Source organism: Coenobita brevimanus, chromosome 40 (assembly GCF_032717465.1).
Source record: "Coenobita brevimanus isolate Jiangsu-jjx chromosome 40, ASM3271746v2, whole genome shotgun sequence".
Lineage (NCBI taxonomy): Eukaryota > Metazoa > Arthropoda > Malacostraca > Decapoda > Coenobitidae > Coenobita > Coenobita brevimanus.
The window spans coordinates 60483638-60506980 of NC_136993.1; positions in this window are offsets into that span (position 1 = coordinate 60483638).

Below are 23343 nucleotides of genomic sequence, written 5' to 3' on the forward strand. Positions count from 1 at the left end.
TGAATTTCGTAACCATTTACCAAATCTCGAAACTTATGTAATGCAACCACCACTGCAAGTGACTAAATCTGTAGTGCAATAATTTTTTTTCTGCACCTTTTATTTTTCTGCTGGCAAATGCAATTGGTTGATTCTTTCCTTTCTTATCTTCTTGCATTAATACAGCCCCTAATCCTTTAACAGATGCGTCTGTGCAAATTATAAATGGTTTTGTGAAATTAGGATAGGCTAAGCATGGGGCATTTGTTAGTTTATCTTTTAATTCATTGAATGCTTGTTTTTGTTCTTCTCCCCATTGGAATATAACATCTCTCTTCTAAGTAGTTGGAATAGAGTAAAAGCTATATGAGAGAATTGTTGTATGAAGGCCCTATAATATCCTGTCAGACCTAAAAATTGTCTAACTTCGTCTGTAGTAGTTGGTTCACGGAAGTCTTTCACTGTTTGTATTTTATCATCGGATGTGTGTATGCCTTTTGTATTAAGTTTGTGGCCTAAAAATTTTATTTCCTTAAAGCAAAATTTGAATTTAGAGAGCTTCATTTTTAAACCAGCATCACCAAGCTTTTGTAGGAGTTGGTCTAATTTCTGGAGGTGTTCCTTTATATCATTAGTTGCGATAATTATATCAAGATAGACGAATATGCCTTGACCTAGAATCCCGGACAATACGTAATTCATCAAACGCTGAAAAGTGCTTGGTGCTGTCTTCAATCCCGTTGGCATTCTCTTGTATTGATAATGACCTATATTTGTGAAAAAGGCAGTGTATTTAAGTGAGTCCTCATCTAATGGTATTTGGTAGTATCCATTAAGCAAATCTATTGTGGAAAATACATTATTTTCTGGTCCAATATTTTGTAGGATGTTTTGCAGCAATGGCATGGGAAACCGGTCTGGGATTGTGTGATTGTTTAGTTTACGGTAATCTATTACCGCATGCATTTCTCCATTTCGTTTGGGCACGAAAAATGAGGGGGCATTCCACGGGGAGACTGATGGCTCAATAATTCCAATTCTTAGCATTTCATCGACATACTTGTTTGCAAGTGTGCGTTGTGATTGTGGAACTCTTTAGGCAGGTACAAAAACAGGTTGTGTGTTTGGGTGCACATTAATTTTGTGATTGATCAGGTTAGTACACCCAAATTGTTCTCCAGGTAATGCTACCGTTTGCCTATGTTTATGCAACAGGTGTAACAAATCATTTTCTTCATCAAATTCACCTGAGTGAATTCTCTTTTATGCTTTCTCTATCCGTAGATTTTATCTTACTTGTCACTCCAGCTATAACTATTTCCTTCACAGGGGTGGGACATTTTTTAATATTAACTACACAAGTCCCGTTTTTCAACTGTAATTCCCCATTCATGTGATTAATTAGGAGGATCTGAGTTTGCTCATCCTTATTCATCTGACATAGTGCGTTTTCTTCTGACAATCTTTGCACATTACATAATTCTTCCAAGACAAGAACAGTACTCTCCTTCAATTTACTCTTTATGTAACTTTCATGTATGAGTTAGGAGGAATAACTAAACCACTGGTGAGATGGGTGGGAAAAACTGATGAGTCAGTACTGTTACCTCGGTCTCTAGTGTGGGAGGATGGGGGAGGGGGTGAGTGGATCTATACACTCATCTGTGTATGTTTGTTTAGGTTTGTAATATTTAGGCTTTTAATATTTCCAATTCTTATTGGTTCTGTATTACTAAAAGGTGAGAAATCTGATGGTACCGGTAATTCTTCTATGAATTCATTATCAAAGTTTATTCCACTCATTTGTGAGAGTTAAGTTATTTTCCCTGTTCTCATGGATCGTAAGCCCAGTAACATAACAGCTTTTATTTTTAAGTTTTCAACAATGTAAAAAGTGCAGAAAATGGTCTTGTAGTCTCTGTGAAACTAATGTTTAACCGTATCATGCCTTTTACTGTAATTTGTTTGCCATCTACAGTATATAAGTCTAAATCAGATTCTTCCAGAAAAGTTACTTTCTTCTTATTTCTAAAACTTCTATCTAATTCTTCTTGTGTTATTAAATTCACTGGACAGCCTGTGTCTAAGAACAAAGAAACGGTTTGACCTTTATATACATCTGGTATCAAGATACACTCACTTCCCAACATGCCTCCTATGTGAACTTTAGACTTGCTTTTCTTTACGATTGATCGTTTTTTGTCGTGACCTGGCCTTCCTCCGATTTGAATATAGAAACTATTTTTTCTGCTTTCTTACAATTGCTGGTCCAGTGACCTTGGGACAAGTGATACCTACAGTTTGGATCACACCCTTGCGCCTTTTCTTTATCTCCTTTTGCTTTGATAAAGCAGTCATTCTTGGTGTGTCCTGGGTTAGCACAGTAATAACACAGAGTGGACCTGTCTCCTGAATGTGATCTTTGAGATGATGTCCCATATTTAGTGTTATCTGTGGCACGGCTTCTGCTGGGACTGCACGCAAACTTGTGAGACTGCCTATGACCTGGAGTTTGAGAACGCTGCCTTGAAGTGTGTGGGTGTTTGTTTTGTCTGTTTTCGGGTTGCGAGCGATTTTGTTCTTTGATTTGGGTAGTTGTAGCTGTTTTCACAGCTGACAAAGTGATTGGCACTCTCATTCTAGTAGAATGTGATTGTGTTATGGTCACCCCTGCTTTGCCACAATTCATCTCTACCTCGTTCATAAAGTCTAGAAAGCACATTCCTGGGATGTAAGGAATTGTCTTAGCAATTTTGAGGATCTTATCATGTAATTTACACAAGGCGGTAGAGAGGTGGCCTGCAGTCATACTGGACCCAGGTTCAAATCTCCCCTGGGGCAGGGAACAGTTTAAGGATTTGAATTTCATAAAATCAGACTTTACTTATCTATGAGAAGACTCGCCTACATGTCGTAAAAATACCCCTGCTAATACCAAAACACCAGTCCTGTATGAGACAGCCCTAGCATGTAATCAATATGGACGGTGGGTGTTAGCGCCTAAGTGGTGACATGTTAAGGTGTATCGTATGTAGAAGGACTACTGGGCCTTGGGAGCAGGCTGTGAAGCCTATGCCCAGAGTCGGACACATAAAAAAAAAAATAAAATGCAGCTACGTAACCAATGATGTCCACGACAAGTTCTGGTGAAATCTTTCCATCTCCTGTTATCCAGTTTGAGTTTTCTAAAGTAGCTAATAATGTTCTTTTAAACGTAGAGACATCTGCTGTTATTTCATTTAGCACATGATTAGTAGTGTGCTCCATTACAAGATCCACAATCTTATTTAATTCTGGAATTATGCCAGGTAAAAAGTTTATCCCTCCAGAAAATTATTTCAGGAATTCTCTTTTAAACAGAATGGTAAAGTAGGGAATGTGAAGGTGGATGGAATAGTTGGTGAGTGGGGTGTGCCTGCTGAGATAGATGAGAATGGCAGTGCGTTAGTGGACATTTGTGCTGGGAGGGGGTTGGTGATAGCCAATACCTTTTTCAGGCAAAAAATGATCCACAGGTATACATGGCGAGTGATGAGAAGGGTGGGTGGTGAACTGAATAATAGGAAGGCAATAATTGATTATGTGTGTGTGGATGAAAGGATGTGAAGATGTGTAATGGATGCAAGAGTTTATAGAGGTTGGGGGAGTGGACCTTCTGACCACTAATTGGTGGTGGCCAGAATCAAGATCCAAATAAGATGGAGAAATAGAAGAAGGGAAGGACAGGAAGAAAGAGTATTTGCAAGGAGAGTGGAAAGGTTACAAGAGGATGAGAAAAAGGCAGACTATAAGAGAGAAGTGGAGGAACGATTGGGCAAATATGAATTGGAGCAGATAGGGGACGTGGAAGGTGTGTGCAGGATATTCACAGAAGAAATATGTGCAGCATGTGATGTGGTGTGTGGGAAGAAGAGAAGACGGAGGGGGGTGCAAGGAACAGCGTGGTGGTATGAAGAGGTGAGACAGCCTGTGGCACAAAAGAAGAAAGCATACGATGAATGGATGAGAAATACGGGCGTGGAAGACGTAGAGAGGCGGAAGAGAGAGTTATATGTAGAAAGGAAGAGAGAGGTGAAACGATTAGTAAGAGAGAGTAAGAAGAGAGTGGATGAGGAATTTGGAAGGAATTTGAGTGTAAAGTGAAGGCTCTTTAAGAAAATGTTTTGGAAAGAGGTGAAGAGAGTAAGACGGGGTGGAAGTGAAGTTAGCAGGGGAGTGAAAGATAAAAATGGTAGATTACTAGTGGAGAAGGGAGAAAAAGTGATCAGATGGAGACAACACTTTAAGGAATTGTTGATCATAGAGGATGGAAGTAATGTGAGTATAAGTGGCTGGGGAATGGCTGGAAGAAGGAGGGAGGTGAGAAGACAGGAAGAAATCAGTAGGATAAAAGTTGTGAAAGCAATGAAGAAGGTTAAATTGGGGAAAGCCCCAGGAATTGACGGACTGTGTGGCGAAATGCTGAAGCATGGGGGAGAGATAGTAGTAGAATGGATGTGGAAGATGTGCAGATTGGCCTGGGAGGAAGGTAGAGTCCCGGAGGATTGGAAGTCAGGTATAATTATTCTCTTGTACAAAGGAAAAGGGGAAAAAGATGTGTGTGGTAATCACAAGGGCATTTGTCTTCTTAGTATAATAGGAAAAGTGTATGGTAGGATACTTATTGGCAGAGTTAGAGAAAGATCAGCGGAATTAGTTGGAGAAGAACAGGGAGGCTTTGGGAAGGGAAGAGGTTGTGTAGATCAGCTATTCATTCTTAGATCTTTAGTGGAAAAGTTTCTAGAGAAGGGTAAGAAGTTGTATGCGGCTTTCAAGGATTTGGAGAAAGCATATGACAGGGTGGATAGACAAGGATTGTAGAAAGTATTAAGAAAATATGGAGTAGATGGGAAGTTGTTGAATGCTGTGAAGAGTATGTATGATGGTGCAAAGGCTGCAGTGCGTGTGCATGGTGAACCGAGTGAATTTTTCTCTTTGAAGGTTGGGTTGAAACAGGGATGTGTCATGTCTCCATGGTTGTTCAATCTGTAATGGATCTGGTAATAAAAGAGGTACAAGGTAGGGTAGTGGATGCTGGAGTGGCCCTGGTGAGAGATGGTAGTGTTTGGAACCTCCCTGTACTGTTGTCTGGAGATGATACTGTGTTGTTGAGTGAAGACGAAGGGGAGCTGCAAGGCTTGGTGGATGAGTTTGGGAGAGTGTGTAAGAAACGGAATCAAAAGGTGAATGTAGGGAAGAGTAAAGTGATGGTCTTTGAGAGAGGTGAAGTCAGTGAATGTACAGCGAGGTTGGATGGTGAGGAATTGGAAAATGTGAGTACGTTTAAGTACTTAGGTAGTGTGATGAGTAAGGATGGAGGTTTAGAGGGTGAAGTGCTTGAAAGAGTACAGCAGGGAAGAAAGGTCGCTGGTTCGTTGAAGGCAGTGATAAGAAACAGGGAAGTGAGCATGGAAGTGAAAAAGTTACTACATGACGGTATTGTGATACCAACTCTAACGTATGGAAGTGAAGCTTGGACGTTGTTGGAAGGACACAAGTCAAGAGTGAGAGCAGTGGAAATGAGTTATTTAGGAGAAGCCTGTGGAGTCACATGGAGAGACAGGCTGACAAATGAGGATATAAAGGAGCGTTGTGGTGTGGATGTGGATGTGATAGGAAGAGTTATGAGGAATACACTGAGGTGGTTTGGCCATGTGTAGAGGATGGAGGGTGAAAGACTGACGAAGAGAGTGTATGTGAGTGAGGTGGAGGGGGGAAGAGGGAGGGGGAGGCCGAGGATGAGATGGAGGGATGGGGTGGAGAGGTATATGAGAGAGGGGGGTGTGAGTTGGGAGCAGGGCAGTGAAATGGCGGGGGACAGGGCGACGTGGAGGCGATTTGTTTGTGGCCACCCCGAAAAGGATTGAGGCGTCTGGCAATAGACAGATAGAAAGATAGACTGTTTTAAACTCATCATATGTCTTAGCCTTAAGAAGCTTATCTGACCTGAGCAAATCACCTGCCGGACATCTCTCCTGATTAATCCAGGAGGAAAATATTGCTACTTTCTCTGTTCATCCGTTACGTGCCTCTTTACGAAGAGTTGTTCACACTGGTTGATCAAAGCCTCATGATAAACGTAAACATGAGGTGGGGATGTTTGATCTGTGGTATTGCTTGTGTTGTTTATTTTGTCTGGTTGCTTTGTTAGGTTAACTTGGGCTTATTTATCGTTGTGTGAGGGAATAGTTGAATAAGTTTTACTTGAGTGATGAACTCTGTTTTCATAGATATGCATGTCAGAGACAAAATCCTCACTTGCTACATTAGGAGTTTCCCAAGCATTATCATCTAGAAATGATGTATTTGATTCTTTGTCTTTACTTTGTGGAGAGTTTTGTAGGGTGAGTGTGTTGTCCTGTTGTTCTCCTAATTGTGATTCTGCAGTGGCCGCTAATTGTGTATCATCTGTTACTAACACGGGTGGAGATGAAAATATCCCGGTCATATCACTCAGCTAAAATGAACTCATGTTGCTAGGGTATGGTGTTATGAAACACTTCTTTTATTTATGTCTTAACTGAATAGGTGAGTAAATGAGTCGTAATGAATGACAGATATTAAGTACTGTATATAAAAATACGTAAAGGAGGTGATTGTACCTAATCTAAAGCACTGGGAAGAAATAAGTAAAATCACACCCACTTGATACTGATGATGTCACTCGGAGAGGCGTGTTGATAGTTGATATCAACCTCGCAAGGTAAATGCAGTGTTGATAGAAGATCTCACTCTCGGTAATTCTAGGGCTGTGATGATAGATGATATTACTCCCGGAATTTTCAGGGCTTGGTGATCTCAGCGTTGATTGTAGTGCACAACAGGTTTAGTCATAGTCGAACCTCACCATACACATCGAATTCCCACTCAAAAGCTGTTGGAAATAGTGAGTATGAGTAGGAATGTGAATGAGGATGAGTAATGAGCAGTGGGTGAGAGGTGCATGGTGTCAGACACACGTTGATTGACGCGGTGTCATCTCAGCAAACACGCACAGTGATGTCGACTTCCCCCCCTCTGGTAGCTGTGGTGAGTAAATGAGTAGCGGTGAGTACCCTGAGTGAAGAAAGGTGAGTAAGATGAGTTGTTAATATGGGCTTGGTATTTGCTGCCGTCATCTTGAGCTCCTCCAATCTTGCATCAGCTTGGTGGAGGTAGGGGGGAGGTTGGAGAGAGCGGTGGGGGTCAGGTGGTTGTTGCTGTGTACTTGCTTTTCGTTTGCTTGTTCTGTTATTCCTCAGTCGTAATTCATCCTTTCATTGCATACTCGATTGTGTTTAATTCATTGTAAAAGTGACGGTTTGAAGGCGTCGGGTCGTCCGTTACTACCACCAACTATGATATGTGGTATCTTGACCATGTAATATGTAAATCTTGAGATTTGGTTTTACTTATCGTGTAGTCGAAGACAGGAGAATTACAAATGGATACAGGGTGTTGATCGTAGTTTATTATCTTCAAGGAAAATTTTAAGTTGAGCAGTGTATGTATTACACAGGAATGTAATATAAGAGCTAAGTCTCGTCGGACCCCTCTTCTCTCTTCCTCTCTCCACAACCTCTCGGTTCTATGGCTAGGCCCTTTCTGACCCTCTAATTCCTCCATCCTTCTCTAGGAGGGCTAGTGTCACATGTAATGGCCATGTGTGAAGTTTCTAGAAGCCTGTATGTCTGTGTGTATGTAGCGTTTCTGCACCTCTAGCATTCCTTGACTAAAATCTTGCAAGCTCATTTCCTTTTCCCACACCTAGCTTGACTGATGTTCTGCTATCTATTATGAGTTGTATTATGATAATGTAGATATCTATATCTATCTGTCATGCTATCTATTATGATTTGTGTTATTATAATATGGAGTCCTGCCATTGCTCCCTACTCATGCTCACTCATTGAAGTTCATATGTTGAACATATGTAACTCTGATGGTGTCACCCTCCCTGAATCAGTTTCACACAGAGCACTTGTCCTGCCCTCAGTTTTATGAACCTTCTCAGATAAGGACTATGTCAAAATTTGTCACAAATATCTCTAATGCTGTTGTCAACCTGAAGAAAGGCACTAACATTTGTTCATTCTTCATGTATCCCTGTAAAGTACAAGTATATAATTGAAGACAGTGATGCCGCACATGTATACTCTGTTCAACAAAGTCAATGCAAACAAGTAGATCTCTTCACACACCTTCAACCCACAGATTACACTGAAACTGAACTGTGACTATTTGATCTCAATGACCACAGAGACATTAACACTCTCCCAGGTGAGCCTTCAGGAAAGACCAATGTAATAAAACAGCACAGTCAACTCAAAGATAATAAACCTGTCCATATACCAGCATAGAGAATGCCCCACAACAAAAGAGCATACTTAGAAGAAAAAATAAAAGAAATGCTTGAAGCTGACGTCATTGTAACTTCTAGTCCATACAACAGTCCCATGTTCTTAGTATTTAATTCTAACAATGAATGGCCCCCAGTTGATGATTTCTGCGCATTGAACAAAATCACAGTCCCTCCCCGCTTTCCCATGCCTGTCCTTGAGGAAATTCTCCAGTCTCTTGGAGATTAGAACAGTCTTCTCCGCTCTTGACCTATGTAGTGGATTCTGGCAAGTTAAACTCTCTGATGAAAGGAAACTTTATACAGCTTTCAGCATCCCTTCTGGACACTATCAGTTCAAAAGAGTGCCATTCGGCCTTGTTGGTGCCCCAGCCACTTTTCAAAGATTGATTTACTCTGTGTTTTCCGTGATCCTTGGCTCTAATTTTTTTGCATACTTTGATGACCTTGCTATTTTTCTTAGGCCATCCCAGACCATCTTCAGAAACCTGACATAGTTCTTTCCCATCTTTAGAGCACGGGACTTAAACTGAAACTTTCAAAATGCAAGTTCCTCAAAAAAGAAACCAGTTTTCTTGGCCATACTAAAAAACGCAGAAGGCATCCTCACCTCACAAGATAAGATTCAAGCCATTAATGACTGCCCCATCACAACCAACACTGACCAAGTCAGAAGTTTTCTTGGCTTTTCTGGCTACTATATGAAATTAATTAAAGACTGTGCTTCCATTGCTTCCCCCCTTACTCAACTCCTCAAGAATAATGTTCCCATTACATGGTCCACAGCTGATGAACAAGCATTCACCAAACTCAAACTTGTACTCACTACCGCCCCTGTTTTAGCTTATCCTGACTACAAGAAACCATTCATCCCCAACACGGATGCTTCCTACACAGGTCTAGGTGCTATATTAATGCAAGAAAATGATGGAAAGCAACGACTTATTGCATTTGCATCCCGCCTTCTCAATAAAGCAGAGAAGAATTATGCTTTAACCCACCTTAAGGCCCTGGCAGTTGTATGGGCACTCACTAAACTTAAATATATCATCTATGGATTTGAAATCAATATAATAAAAGATCATCATGCCCTTCTCCATCTATTCAGTGGGAAAAATGTCTCGGGTCGTCTGGTTCGTTGGTCACTCATTATACAAGATTTCATGCCTCACTTCCAATTCATGAGGGGGAAACAGAATGTAGCTGCAGATGCTTTGTCTAGAAATATTGCTCCCATGGCCCTTGTGTGTCCTGTATCAAGCCATATTGAAAATTTTTCACCTGCTGACGTTGTTGCTGCCCAGCGTGCTGACCAAGTATGGTCTCAAGTAGTATATGCTCTTGAATCAGGCGATGACTCCACATTCCCCAAAGTCCTCTCCCCTTCATCCTATGTCCTTAGAAATGATATACTTTTCAAGTAAACTACCCTCACAGAATAAAAGACCCTACCCGCCCTATCCTTCAGCTAGTAATCCCTTCCTCCCTCATTCCTACTGTCCTCCAACTTATTCATGACTCCCTACATGCAGCCCATCCCGGAAAAGAGAGGTGTCTAACTCAGGCTAGACTTAAATACTTTTGCTATGTATGAAAAAAGACACTGATGTCCACGTTGATCAGTGCCATGTGTGTACTTTGCATAAAGGAAATTTGCATAAACCAGTTCCAATTCTAATATACCCTGTACCTGCCCAGCCTTGGGACAATGAAGCCATTGACCTCCTCATACTTCCCCGCACTGACAATGGAAATCCATATCCCTTTGTTGCAACTAATCATTTTTCAAGATTTTCTGTCCTAGTGCCTCTTCCTGACATGTCTGCAAAATCAGTAGCCATAGCATTGTTAACACATGTCATTTGCCCTTTCACAACACATAAAGTATTGCTGTCAGATAATGGTACAGAATTTGTAAATGCTGTTTTATCCTCATTGTGTAACCATTTCAACATTAAAACCTGTACAGTGCTCCCTTACCCTCCCACTGCTAACGGTCTTGTGGAAAGGCAAAACAGAAAAGTTCTTAACACACTGCGTACACTTGTATCCACTAAAGACACTGTGTGGGGTACTTACATGCCACAAGTCATGGCTTCATTGAATGCTTCAGTACACAAATCAATTGCCGCTCATTTTATTATTTTTGGAACTGACAAACGCTTACCTGTTACAAGAAGATCCCACTCCTGTATATAACATGGATGACTATGTCAAAATCAGTATTACTTCTTTCCAAGACATAAGTGCATTCAAGCATCACTTGCCTTTCAAAGGAAGAAACGATGTATCATAATAAGTCTGTTTCCTCATTCAATGTAGATGTGGGTGACATTGTATATACACCTGTACAGCAAAGCAATTCTAAACTTACACCTAAGTTTACTTGTCCATATAGAGTAATTAAGAATGAAACAGGAAATAAAGTCAAGCTACTTCACTTACACACTCTTGAGGAGTCAGTTGCACACTTAGACCAGATGAAGAAAGTCTCTCGTGGTCTTGACATTCCCCAATATTTTTTTTTCTTTTCTCATTGAAGGCCAAAACAAGAACGTTAGCCTTATTTCATTTATTATGTATCATATTTATCCTTGAATTAAATAATTCACATGCCTGTGCCTCGTATGTCACTCCTGCCTTCAGTGTTCCCTCTCTTGTTATGTTATATGTTTCTTCTTCGGCAGGGACGCCGAAGGGTAGGTGACCGAGCATTTATGTAGGCACCGGCTTATGATAATTATAATGTATGAAGAGTCAATCTCACGCAACCGTTACTGTACGTGTCGACTCCCAACACACCAGCCTGTCCAGTGAGTACAGGAGCAGCCGCCACTGACTCAACACGCTTACCCCAACGTGCTCCCTCACTAATCAGTGTATCTCCTCAGATAAACCAGCAAGCTGTCTTCATCTTTATTTCCAAGACCTCGTGAATGTGCAGTCCACAGAAACAATCTAACCAGATAGTGACTATGTGACTAAAGTCAAGAAAATCTTTCAGTGTGACAAAAGAATGATTCATTTCACATGGTTATAAAAGAGCAATCATCAGAGTCTGAGGGGGCTAAATACTGATACTTGTTTCTAAAAGCAGGCACTCCACCACTGTAGCAATCATTTCACATGCTGTACATTATTATTAATACAGACACCATTTCTTTAAAATTTTTCGGAGTGTATAGCGAATGCTTAATCCAGGCTTTCATTCCTCTCATCTAGCAGTTGACTTCATAAATAGCTGGCATAATAAATATGTAAAAATGAGGGTTGGGATGATCTATATATTTATATATAGCCAGACGCCTTAATCCCGTAAGGGGTGGCCACAAACAACTCGCCTCTATGTCGCCCTATCCCCAGCCATTTCACTGCACTCATCCCACCTTACACCTCCCCCTCTCATATACCTCTCTACTCCACCCCTCCATCTCATTCTCGGTCGCCCTTCACTCTCTCCTCCTCCACCTCACTCACATAAACTCTTCTAGTAAGTGACACTCTATCCACACCACATGGTCAAACCACCTCCGTGCATTTTCCTGACGATTTCAATCACATCCACATCCACACCACAACTCTCCTTCACTCCTTGATTTGCCAGCCTGTCTCTCCGTGTAACTCCAAGTTCTCCTGTAAGTTAACTCATTTCCACTCTTCTCACTCTTGACTTGTGTCCTTCCAACAAGGTCCAAGCTTTGCTTCCATACGTTAGTGAGGTGGCCACAATATAGTCATTCACCAACTTTTTTTTTTTATTACATACTCACTTCCCTATTTCTTATCAGTTCTTAAAATGAATCAGCAAACTTTCTTCCCTGTTGTGCCCTTTCAAGCATTTCATCCTCCAAACTACCATCCTAACTCATCAGGCTACCTAAGTTCTTAAATGCACATGCATTTTCCATTTTCTAATTATCCAGTCTCACTACATTCAATGACTTCATTTCTCTCGAGGACCACAACTTTATTCTTCCCTACATTCACCTTTAGGTTCTGTTTTTTACATACTATCCCAAACTCATCCACCAATCCTTGTAGTTCCCATTCCTCTTCATATAACAATATAATATCATCAACAAACAGGACAGGAAGTTTAGAAGCACTGCCCCCTCTCATTAGTGCCGCTCCAACATCCACTGCCCCACCGCCTATATCTTTCATAATCCAGCCGTATACAAACTGAACAGTCCATGAGTCATGACACGTCCCTGTTTCAATCCAACATTCAGACAGAGAAATTCACTCACTTCACTATCAGCACATATGCATCCCTAGCGCCCTCATACATACTTTTCAAGGCATGCAACAGCTTCCCATTTACTACATTTCTAATTATTTCCAGGTTCCATATCTACCCACTCTGTCTTGTGCTTTCTTCAAATCAATGAAGGCTCAGACAACTTCATTCCCTTCTCTAGAAACTTTTCCACATAACATCTTGGGATAAATATCTGTATGCACAACCTCATTCCTTCCTGAAACATCCCTGTTCTTCTCCAATTCCACTGTCATTTCCTTAACTCTGTCATTAAGTATCCTACCATATACTTTTCCTATTACACTAGGAAGACAACTGCCCCGATGAATAATCACACATTTCTTTTTCCCCTTTTCCATTGTAACATTGTTTAAACTCAACTGCTTTGCATTTTATTTTTTGAGAAGTTAACCTAAGTATACCGATTCTGATATCACATAAATGACTGTTCGTCTGTGTATTTCAAGTCAATAATGACTGTTTACTGTTTAAGTTACCCAGATGTTGTTTAGTCCAGGTGTAGACCTGACCACAATAGTTGACGGTGCCGTGTAGCAAGGGGTCATGTTGGCGTTGTATGTATTAAACCAGTGGCTATCCAAGCCTGCTTCTCTCACTTCCACAATCCTGATGTGAGAGAGGGCTGGTAAATATTGAATATGCCCCTTCATCCCTTCACTACGAGAAATTTTGATTAATCATATGAGTATTGAGAGAGATAATCAGGTACCAGTAACTAGACAACACCAAACACTGCCTCAACCCTTTCGTCTCCTAAAAATGCATTTTGCTGTTTCATTTTGATTACCTCAGACGATTTATTATACAGATGGAAGTTTACAAGTCAATGATCAGCCCCTCTTATTGGCTGAATAATCCTTTCCTCGTTAAAACAAAATGGAATGAGAATGAATATAAAAGAACATCCATTACAGTGTGGCAGTGTACTTAACATTAGGTGCTGGAAAATTTGTCAATCTACAAAGGATATTATATACGTATGATATACCTGTGTGTGTGTGTGTGTGTGTGTGTGTGTGTGTGTGTGTGTGTGTGTGTGTGTGTGTGTGTGTGTGTGTGTGTGTGTGAAAACTTTGCATCTTGTTAATGTATATACATAATGGAAATGGTATGAAATAAATATTTGTTAGGTGCTGTGAAAATAGTTTAGATTTTCAATCCAAAGCTATACCCTTAAATAAGCTTTACTTCTGCCGATTTACGTCTTTGTGAATTCTTCTGCGTTTTTTCTTGTGCCACTTGAAGTTCTTGGTAAACAGTATTTTAAATTTTGTATTCTAGTCTTACTTGTTCCAGATGACATTATTCCATGAAGGAGGGAATCCTTGAACATGAAGGATCCCTTGACCTGAAGCTGGCTGGGACATAATTTGTGTCATGTATTGCCTACTGTCTCTGCTGAAGGGGCTTGTCGTGGTGACGGGGCTTAAAGCATGGCTGGTGGTGCTGCTTACTCCGGAGGCCTGCCTACCGTTGTAGAGTTCGGCGTCTGTTGGCCTCGTGGACCAAGCACCCTCCCCTACATCACTGGTGGAGGAAGCTTGCCTGTGATGTTGCCCATCCCTCATCTTGGGCAGGGTTTTTGCCTTCCCATCTGTGTCCTGTAATGCTGGGAAACAGGAGTCCTGGGGGTTGATCGATGCTGCACGGTGCACTCTGCAGCTAGCAACATACCTTTATGGTTCCCTATTCTGGTTAGATGGGCTGCATGGTATTGCACGTCCAGGTCAATTGGCCCGTCCCATGTTGATAAGGTCAGATGGGCACTGTGAACCCTGGTGGTTCCTATCGTCCTGGAGTCATCCTGGCTACCTCTCTGTACTCCCTCACAATCTCTATAGTCACCAGTACTGTTATCTCTAGCATATGGCCTCCCTTTGTTGGGTTCCATGGAGATTGGAGGGATGAGGGAACGAAATTTATATTTATGTACAGTTGCGGACGTATCAAACAGAAACACCCCATCCACCAGCGAGGTGGTGAAATGCTCTTCGCATCTGGTAACAGTGATGAGTATGGAACTTCATCAGGTTTCGTTCGGTCACTAGAACGAACCGAATGCAGTGATCATTGCCGCTGTGTGCAGTTATTGGTGGCATACAAAAAAAGTCCCGCCTGACAGTAAACTGAAAATAACAACGTTTTGTGAATATGATAATAATATAATTTCACACCATACATATTCGTATTTTATTCATATGAAACACACAGGTTTCGTCAGTGTTACTTTCGACATGCATCACGAGCCATACAACATTTACTGACGGTCAGCACATAGGCCATTATAACATTATCTGCATTCCCGCACCTATCGTAATAATCGCAAAATTACCATGACCCCCCCCCCCTCCTCCCTGACCATGAACCTGAAACTGGTAGACCAATAATCAATGCAGTTTTATAAAAGGTGCCGCCACAGGAGAAGGCAGGGTGGGGAGCCTGGGACACAGGAGAAGAGAGGTTGATGAGGAGGCAATAGTGGTCTGGCTGGTGGAAGAGGGGCTCTGCAGGAGACGAGTGATGGGGTAGGGGGAAGTGGACTATGGCAGATAGATAGGATGGGATGGATTAATAATACTGGTGACATGGTGCCAAATCAGCTATAGTTTAACGTTGATGATGGAATTGGATAGTCAGGTCGTTAAACCTTATGCAGACCTTGGCACGTTACGCAGTCTACTAGCATTTTTGTGCGTGTGTGTGTTCTTGCCTAATTGTTCTTACCTAATTGTATCTTTACAGGAATGAGTCAAGCTCGTACTGTCCCGTGTCTTAAACCATATTTATCGTACATATCCTTAAATTTGTGAATTGTTTTGGCACACACTATTTCATTCAGTAGTGCATTCCATTGATCAATTGCTCTGTTTGGGAAACTGAATTTCCTTACGTCTTTATCACCTCTCTTCTTATGCAGTTTTTTGCAGTGTCCTCTTGCTGATGCTTCTCCATATGTTAAGTAATCATTTATGTCTATTTTCTCCTTTCCTGATATGCATTTATATAGCATTATCATGTCACCTCTTTTCCTTCTCTCCTGTAGTGTTGGTAGATTCAGTTTATTTAGTCTTTCTTCGTAGCTTAGGTCCCTTAAGCTTGGTATCCATCTTGTAGCGGCCCTTTGAACTTTTTCAATCTTGTCTATGTGCTTTTTGAGATGAGGACTCCAGACTACTGATGCATATTCCAGGGTTGGTCTAATGAATGATGTTATTATCCTTCTTAGCATGTCTTCATTTATGTATGTGAATGCTATTCTCATATTTGCAAGCAGTGTATACATGCTCCATACCTTCTCATGATGTGGTCAAGCCGGAGATAGTCTGTTGTTATTGACAATCACACCTAGGTCTTTCTCTCTTTCTGATGTATATAGGGTTTTGTTTCCTAACTTATAATCCCAATCAGGTCTTTTTCCACTTTTACCACCAAACTTGATTACATGACACTTGTCCACATTGAATTCCATTTGCCATGTACTACTCCATTCATGAAGTTTATTTAATTCTTCTTGTAGCTCTTTACAAGAGTCTGTGTTACTAATTCTCCTTTGTATTTTGCATCATCTGCAAACATATTCAGATAGCTCTCATTTCCAGTGTTACTGTTTATATCATTTATATACACTAAAAACATGATTGGTGCCAGCACTGAACCCTGTGGTACTCCACTAGTCACTTCTTTCCATGATGAGTAGTTTCCTCTTAGTACTGTCCTCATTTCTCTTTTTATGAGAAAGTCTTGCATCCAACAAAACAGTTTGCCTCGAATTCCTCCTTGATGGTACAGTTTCCATAAAAGTCTTTGGTGTGGTACTGTGTCAAAAGCTTTCTTGAAATCTAAATAGATACTGTCCACCCATCCTTCCCTTTCCTGTATTGTGTTTGTTACTCTGTCATAGTAGCTCAACAGATTAGTAACACATGATTTTCCTTTTCTGAAACCAAACTGTCTTTCTGTTATCATACTGTGTTCTTCTAGATGATTTACCCAAGCTTTTCTTATAAGTTTTTCTAATACCTTGCTTACAACACTGGTCAGTGATACTGGTCGGTAGCTGAGTGGATTTTGTCTATTTCCTTTCTTGAATAAGGGGACAATATTTGCTTTTTTCCAAATATCTGGTAGTTTACCTTGACTCAAGGATTTCTTGAAAATTAAAAATAATGGTTTACATAACTCCTTTGCACATTCTCGTAATACCCAACATGAAATTTCATCAGGACCACTTGCTTTTCCTCTGTCTAATCTACTTAACTCCTCCTGTATTACTTTTTCTGCTATTTGTATATCTGGTAGTACGTGTGGACATGCGTTTTCCACATAGTCCCTCTCAAAAATTTTTTCTTCTGTAAAAACTAATTGGAAATTCTTATTTAGTGCTTCACAAATATCTTTCTCTTGTGTATAAGTGATTCCCTCGTCCGTAATGGATTGTATTATATCTTTTACTTTAGTTTTGCTTCTGATATAGCTGTAAAACAGCTTTGGTTGATCACTACTTTTATTTATTATATCCTCCTCAAACTGTTTTTGGGCTTCCCTCCTTATTCTTGTATAGTCATTTCTTGCCTGTTTGTAATTATTGTACGCCCTTTCACTATTGTGTCTTCTGTATCTATTCCACAACAAATCTCTTCTTTCTTTTGATTTTTTACATTCTTTATTGAACCATTTCTGTATTTTCTTATCTGCTTCTTTGTGCTGTGGGATGTACTTCTGGACTCCTATTTCATAAAATTCACAAATTTTTATATACAGCATTTAAATCTTGTTCTCTAAGCTCATTTTCCCAATCAACTTCTAAAATACTTCTTTAGGTCTTGATAATTTCCCTTTTTATAGTTTAGGCTCTTTTTGTAACTATCATTGCTGTTTACTATGTCATATGCTATCCTGAAGTTATAGTTTAGTACTGCATGATCGCTTTTGCCAGTGGAGGGTGATACATTAAACTGTCAATATCATTTTCTTGCCTTGTAAATATTAGATCTAGCACTGAAGGTACATCAAGTCCTCTTTTCTGGTGGTTTCCCTCACATGTTGCGTTAAGAAAAACTCTTGTACGAGATCCAGGAGATTTTGGTCCCAACAGCTTTCTTGGCTATTTATATCTAGAGTATTCCAATTTATGTTGTATTGAAGTCCCCAGTTAGTATAATTCTTTCCGATTTCTCTTCCATTTTATGTAGCAATGATCTTACACTCTGAACTGTACTCTCTGCCAGGTCCTCATATTCGTCTCTTTCCCATGTGTTTGATCTGGGTGGCATGTACAAATTGGCTACAATTACTTTACCTTCAGATGTGTCGATCTCTACTGCAATCAGTTCTACTTGTGATGGTATATCTAGTTTTATTTCCTTGACTTTTAGATTTTTCTTAGTTAATATTATAATCCCTCCTCCTTTTTTTAAATATCTGTCTCTTCTCCATATATTGTATTCCTCTAAGTTTAGTATGTCATTTGATATCCTTGGTGTTAATTTTGTCTCAGTTAGGCATATTATTTGTGGTTCATTTTCTCTGACGTAATCATTCATCTCTAGTAATTTAGATACCATTCCATCCACATTTGAGTACATCAACTTTATCATCTTGTTTATATACTTGTCCTGACATGGTTCTACTACCTTCCTCCTTTTTCTTCCATCCTGTTTGTGTACCACTTTCGTACCTGCAATCCTATTACTTTGTAAAAAAATTTCTTCTTGTCCTCTTCTGATCTTCCCTCATTTTTTGTTTTTGCTTCCTCCCTTTTCTCTTTCAGTAATTCCATTTCCTCTTGTGTTAGGCATCTTTTTATCCATACATTTTTGAACTCTTCTTTTTCCTTAAGATTCTTTGCATTTTTTAGTATCTCTTCCACAGTGTTTACACTCTGGAAAGTCACCTTTAGAGGTCTTGTCTTGCTTTTCTCGTATTTCCCTAACCTTTTGTGTTCCTCTATGTCTTTACTACAGATTTCCTCTGATACTTCTTTCAGTAAGCTCATTACATTTGCCATCTCCTTTTTGTCTCTTGTGATCTTGTTTTTAACTTCATCCTCTTCTATACCAGTGATTACTATTGATTTGTTTATCTCTATTGAATCTCTGACTAATTTTGGATTGTTTTGGATTATTCTTTTCACCTCCTTTTTAATGCTTTTTTCCTCCACCCTTGTTTCTAAGTCTTTCTTTACTTTCACCATTTCTGCATACGTGGTTTCTACATCATTTTTGTAGCTTTGCACAGCTTCATTTACTTGTGTTATCTTCTCCTCAATATCACTGCTCTGGTCAATAAGACTGCTAACTTGCCTAATTGTCTCTGTGTCTTTTTAAACTCTTCCATAACACTCTCGTGATTGACTACTGTACTTGCCATTTCACTAATTTTCTTCCTAAGTGTACTCAATTCCACGGTTAGTTCACTGATGGTTGTGTCTTTCTTATAGGCCTCCCTTCCTAGTTTTTCTATTTCTTCCTTTTGCAAGTGCATCTGCTTCTTTATTTCATCAATTTCATTTTTGAAAGCCATTTCTAGTTTGTTTACACGTTCTACCAGTCTATTGTGGGTCTCTACTTCAACCAGTTCTTGGTAGAAATCATCATTTTGCTTTTTACCTTTATCCCTTTTCTTTTCCAAATTTGTTTTACTGAAGTATGTATCCATTTTGCAATACTTAAAGTGCAAAGCATATACTTACAGTCTCCGTCTTGTTGTAAACAAACCTCAGAGATGACTCAGCGTATTCTTTTGTCTTGGTTCTATTTCCTGTTTTTACAAGTCTTGTTGAAACTTATTATTTTTTCCCTTTTTATAATGAACAATCATTTAGTCTGACCTGTACTGAGCTTGACTCATACAAGATACTATTTAGGTAATGCCACTGGCCGGAGCGCCGGTGTCACACGTCCACGTCCACCTAGCTTGAATCCCTCTGTGTGTGTGTGTGTGTGTGTGTGAGGAAGAAGGAACCGAAGGCAACGAACCCGCAAAACTGTTCCTTCCAAGAGAAAAACAAAATACAAGAGAGAGCGAAATTCAAGATCCGATCATTACGAGATGCCTGGACACGCTGCATTTGAAAGACTGGAGATCATAGGAAGCAGGAAATACAGACAGAGGGAGACAGTTCCAGAGTTGACCTGTTGCATAAATGAAGGACTGGGAGTAATGGTTAACTCTTGCATTAGAGAGTTGGACAGAAAAGGGATGAGAGTTTGCTGCTAGACGGGTGCTACGCACCCGTCATGGAGGTGGAGGAATGCATGAAGATAGTTCAGAGGAGCAGTTACCATTGAAGTAGTGATAGAAAAGATATAAAGATACAACAGTGCGGCGAAGAGACAGAGGTTGAAGGGAGTTAGTAAGAAGGAGAGAGTTGATGAGACGAAAAGCCTTTGACTCCACCCTATTGAGAAGAGCTGTATGTGGGGAGCCTCCCCACACATGAGAGTTGTACTCCACGCAGGGGTGAATAAAACCCCTGTATAGAGTCAACAATTGTGCAGGGGTAAAGAAGGAACAGAGTCGGCTTAGCACACCCAATCTCTTGGAAGTAGATTTTATAAGAGATGTAATATGATCTTTCCAAGATAAGTCCCGAGTAAATGAAACCCCAAGCATGTTCAAGGATGATGCAGGATTAAGCTGAATATTATTAAACATTAGTGGGTATATGTGTGGAAGATTTTGTCAGGTTGATAGGTGCAGAAACTGAGTCTTTGATGCATTAAAAACAACAAGATTATTTTTACCCCAGTCAGAGATGCGAGCCGACATTAGGTGTGCCATAGCCTCACCCCTTGTTTTTTGAAGTAACTACTGAGAAGAACGTTGCGGGAATCGAATGGAAAGGTGAAGGGTGGAGTCATCAGCATATGAGTGGATAGGGTTAGATGTACAGCTTAGAAGGTAACTGATGAATAAAAGGAAGAGAGTTGGTGATAGGACAGAGCCCTGAGGAACACCACTGTTAGTAGATCTAGGAGAAGAACGATGGCCGTCTACAACAGCGGCTATAGAACGACCAGAAAGGAAGCTAGAGATGAAGGCACAGATAGAAGGATAGAAACCGTAAGAGAGCAGTTTGGAAATTAAAGATTTATGCCAGACGATCGAAAGCCTTTGATATGTCAAGTGCAATGGCAAAGCTTTCGCCATAGTCCCGAAAGGAGGATGACCAGGTGTCTGAAAGGTACATGAGAAGATTGCCAAATAGAGCCCCTGACGGAAGCCATTCTGACGATCAGAAAGAAGGTTATAATAGGAAATATACTTTAAAATTTTTCTACTAAGAATAGACTCGAAAACTTTTGAGATACAGGATGTTAAAGCAATTGGGCGATAGTTAGAGGGCTGGGAATGGTCACCTTTCTTTGAGACTGGCTGAATGAGAGCAAACTTCCAGCAAGAAGGAAAGGTACAAGTTGATAGACAAAGGTGAAAGAGTTTGCCTAGGCAGGGTGTAAGCACAGAAGCACAGTTCATGAGAACAACAGGAGGGACTCCATCAGGCCCATACCCCATAATAGTATTGAGGCCTGTGATGGCACAAAATACGTCGGCTGAGGAAATTTTAACGTCAGCCATGAGGAAGTCAGAGGGGGGAAATGATGGAGGAACAGCACCGGAATCGTCTAAGGTGGAATTGGAGGAGAAAGTCTGAGCTAAATGATCTGCTTTATCAGTAGAAGAAATAGCTACAGAGCCATCAGAGTAGAAAAGAGGAGGGAAGGATGATGAGGTAAAGTTGTTAGAAAGGTTTTTGGCAAGGTGCCAGAAAGAGTGGGAAGAATTCGAGTTAGAGAGTTGAGAGCATTTAGTACGGATGAAATTATTTTTAGCAGGGCGAAGAACAGATTTAGCAGGATTCTGGGCAGAAACATATGAAAGATGTGATTCAGGGGTGGGTTGGCTCCGGTACCTTATATAGGCCCTCTCCTTGTTGTGGACAGCATTAGAACAAGCATGATTAAACCAAGGCTTTCGTACATTAGTCAAAGGATATGAGAGAGGAATGTATGCTTCCATGCCCGAGATAATAACCTCCATAATGCACAAGGCACACCCAAATGGCTCCCGGCCATGGAAGCAATAATCATTCCAGGGAAAATCAAAGAAGTACTGCCTGTGGGCCTCCCAATCTGCAGCTCCAAAGTGCCACAGACGACGTTTCTTTGGAGGGTCTGCATGCCGTACCGGAGCAATAGGACAGGTTAAGGTGATAGCGTTGTGATCAGAGGAGCCCAACGGAGAGAAAAGATTAACAGCGTAAGCAGAAGGATTAGTTGTCAGGAAGAGGTCAAGTATGTTGAAACTCTCTCCTAGAATGGAGATTTCAGAGAAATGAGAAATGGATAGAATGTGTTCCACTGTAGAAGTAAAATAGTCAAAGAATTTTTGATAGTCAGTAGAATTAAGAGATAAGTAAACAGCATAGATATATTTAGTCAGAAAATGACGGGAAAGCCAAACCAGAGTGTAGAGAATTCAGAAGAATCGAGTTCAGGAACACGAGTGGAAGATGAGTTGTTGCTTTTATATACATAGCAGCCACCTTTGGCTTTGAAATGAGTATAGAGAAAGTAGGAGGATACAGAAAAGGGTCTGCTGTCAGTTGCCTCAGACAGCTGAGTCTCAGTAAGAAAAAGAAGGTGAGGTTTAGAGAAGGAGAGGTGGTGCTCAACAGAGCGAAAGTTAGAGGAAAGGCCACGAATGTTGCAGAAATGAAGAAGAAGAGAGTCAGACAGTGGTTCCAGGCATCTTGAGTCATCACCGGGAGAGGGGCAGCATGTTTTGTTATATCGTCTATAGGACAACCTACTCCCCATGCAGTGGCTCATTACACAAATCCTCCATTATTAGTGTATGGTGACTGTGTAATCACATGGTGATATATGAAATGACCCTAGAATGTTTGTCTGATGTCATACCTGTTGTCACAGCGACTAGGAGCTATTCTTGTTGCGTTTAGGTAGTAACACCATGGATGACGATTATGATATCGAAAGCAAAAGAGGGGGAGGGAGGAATTTTCACTTGCCACAATATATAACAGGTAACAGTAGTGATTCGTGCCTGTGGTTCTTGTTAATATGTGTATAGTACTGATGATGAACGATTGGTGAAAAAGATAACTAGATCTGATGTGAGAGGTGTAAGGGTGAGAGGGAGACCACGAATAGGATGGATGGACAGTGTGAAGAGAGCGCTGGATGCGAGAGGGATGTCTGTTGAGCAAAGGAAGAGTGGCTGTGCGTGACAGAAATAAATGGAGAGAAATTGTGAATGAATAAATGATGACACAGCCCTGAGGGGATATTCTCCCGCATTTCAGCTTGTCAGGTCTGGTGCGGGTAAAGGGATGGGTCTATTATGATGTGGCAGGGGTAAACCAGTTCTGCTGTCAGGCCCTGCTGCGGATTTCACTGATTGCACTGTGCAGTTGACCCTTGTGCAGTGTGGTCCGGTGAGGATCTGTCCCTTCTCCCCTTTGGGGCTAAGATGCAAATGAATGTGTTTGAACGGATGAGTAAATGGGGAGTATGTCGTCCTGTCTCGGCTACCTCCCTTTCCTTGGGGGAAGCAGCCTAGGTATATAGAATAGAATATACCAATGTAAACGAAAACATGATTTACTAATGGGGGGATGGACTGGGTCCCAGAACATAGGTGGCCATACTGGGGTGGACTAATAGGTGGGTAGAGAGATGCC